Genomic DNA, 2,973 nt, shown 5'->3' with positions numbered 1-2,973 from the left:
TCCACTTCTCCGCGGCAGGGGACATGACGATGACCCCTTACGATTTCTCGATGCTCACAGGCATCGGGGTAGGGGGTGATCCGATCCCCTTTGATATTGACATGGACGAGTGGACTGCCGCTCAGATCCATCTACTCGGTGAGGTGCCACCCCTCGCTCGTCTAGGCTATGTCCGATACTCCTGGTTCGAGGTGCAGTTCCGGGTCCAGCCCACCCTTGTTGACGCAGCCCCGATGACCCCGGAGGCCGTGGAGAGGTACGCTCGCGGTTTCCTCATGTTTTTGTTCAGGACGACTATTTTCGCCGACCGGGCGAACACCGTGCCACTCTGCCTGCTCAGCGCACTGGTGGACGTCAGGCGGATCTTGCATTACGACTGGGGTGGCGCTGCTCTGGCCACTCTCTATGGGTACATGAGCTCGGCTTCCTGCGGCAATGGACAGTCGCTCGGAGGCTACTAGCGGGCTTGGGAGGTACATTTCTTCTCCGCTTTTCATTTCTGCTTTTCTATATTTTCTGTACTCTGTACACTGCACACACTGTAGTCTGCTTTATACCCGCTGTATACTGTACACACGGCACACACATACACTCTGCTTTTCACTGACTGTACACTGCTCACACTGCACATTCTGCACAATACACTGCACAACACATGGCTCCGCCATTTCTACTTTATTCTGTATTATGCTTTATCTGATAGTCATATTGATGTTTTCTCTGCAGTTGTGGGTTTACGCCTACTTTCCTAGGCTCGCACCCGTACTGGTCACGGAGACCCCTCTGGTCGTCCCCTTTTCACGCCGCTTTGACGGGAGATGCACCCGGAGGCCGCGAGAGACCTTCAGCTTTTTCCGCCGCTTCTTTGACACCATCACCCCCGCGGAGGTATGTTTTATTTGCAGTTCATTTAAGCTTCGCCCTTCCACTGTACATTTCAATAACAGTAGATAATAAACTGTATTGCATTTTCAAATCACCTGGCAGCCTTGGGCTCCTTTGCCAGCCGTGATGCGGGATCGGTTTGCCGGTGCCGATGAGACCTCGCGTTTCCGGATCTTGTTGGAGGGCCCGGTCTGTCGGGCTTGGTACCTGGGTGAGCGTTTCTTACGCCAGACCCTAGGATTACCGGAGCAGATAGTCCCAGTTCACCCTCCCGGGGATATGAGGGAGACCGAGAGGCTCACCACTGAGCAGATGGACGATTACACCATCGGTTGGGAGGCGACCCGCTTCAGAGGTATCGGCGACTACCGAGAGTACGTGCAGACGTACCTTATGCGGCCTCTCAGCGGCGGCCGTCGAGTTGAGGGAGCTAGGCCCGTGGCGCCAGCGGCTAGGGCGGGAGCAGGAGCTGGAGCGGGAGCTTCGAGGAGGGCCCGAGTCCGTGGCAGGGGCGGAGTTCAGGAGGGACGGGGGACCGGTTGGCCTGTTCTGCCTACTTCACTGACTTTCCGAGGGCAGGGTGGGGCGACCTATCAGATCCCCTTTGCCCCTCCACCAGCTGATCACAAGTTTGTCGGTGTCTCCGACTTACCTCCGGTATGTATTACTGCATTTCTGTACAGTCATTTCATTTAAGTTTATTTGATATTCCACAGAATATTGATGCATCTGATACTTTTGCAGGTTTCTTCTGCGTACACCCGGCAGTCATTGGAGATGAATGCCTCCATGATGGGGATGTTGCAGCGGACCTTTGATCTCCTGGCCCTCTACAGCATTACGGTATGTTTTTCTGATCACGGCCTCAAATCACTCACAAGCTGATTCACGTAATCTGATGCACGGCACAATATCTGATACACTGATCTCACCGCGTCTGATACACTGCATACACTGCATTCTGCGCTGTACTCTGCACTGATAAACTACTCACGACATTCATACATTGTACTCATACACTGCACTGATAAACTGCTCACGGCATTCTCACACTGTACACTGCATTCTGCACTGATAAACTGTCCACAGTATACTGATGCATTTGCCTTTTGTGTACTTTTTCAGCCTCCTTTCCAAATTCCTGGGGTAGGAGGTGCTTCAGCTGGACCTTCCGTCCCTGCCCGAGGGAGAGATGAGGAGGGCCGAGTATTCCCCCACACCAAGGCGGGGCGCATTTATACCGGGAGCAGTTCACGGGCTCCCGTCCCTGATGATGATGACGGGTCAGAGGCGGAGGCAGAGTCAGAGGCAAAGTCATCGGAGGAGGAGACTGGAGGCGGCACTAGCTCGGGCTCTGACGACGATGCTGATGATGCTCCTAGACCTTCGTCCAGGAAGAGGACCAGGACAGACTGATAGCCTTCGGAGTCGCTGGATACGGATACATATTTTGTTGTTTTTCTTTTTTCTTGTACTTTTCCTTTTTGTTGGTAGTTAGATTACCTTATACTGCCGCAGGCAGATTTTTGTTTTCCTCAAAACTTTGTACTTAAAAAAGATTATGAAATGAACAAAATTTTTGCTTAAAAAGTGTTACATTTACATATCTCATGTATTGCATCGCATCCCATCATGTTACACTTCAATGTAAATGGAATTGATTTGTTGTCTGAATGTTGAACACTTGCATGGTAATAATCAGATAACTAAATAGCCAACAGCAAAATAGCCCAAGCAGCCCACTGCCTGATTATGGACACACAGCCCTTTTACTCTGTTGGGGATTAATCTGCATACAGCCCATAACACACCATTCGGTTCATTCTGCACTCAGCAAACTTTAAACAAAACAGCCCGATCTGACAAGACGGCCTTCAAAGGTGAAACCGGCTAGGGTTGAAACATGCTTGGATGCCCCAAATTTTTCCTTCCTTTCTTTTGGTTCGCCCAAATGTAGAGAATGGCATAGCATTCTGAGCATAAACGATTTTTGAATTTTAAATAAGGATTTTTCAAACCGGGGTATCGAGCCTACAACCGAACACAGCGGGAAGGACTCGAACAAAAAGGGTGCACGACCTAAACACA

The sequence above is a fragment of the Camellia sinensis genome, chromosome 3, assembly GCF_055761805.1.
Source record: "Camellia sinensis isolate YWXY chromosome 3, ASM5576180v1, whole genome shotgun sequence".
NCBI lineage: Eukaryota > Viridiplantae > Streptophyta > Magnoliopsida > Ericales > Theaceae > Camellia > Camellia sinensis.
The sequence above is the reverse complement of the archived record's forward strand: the minus strand, read 5'-3'. Positions refer to the sequence as shown.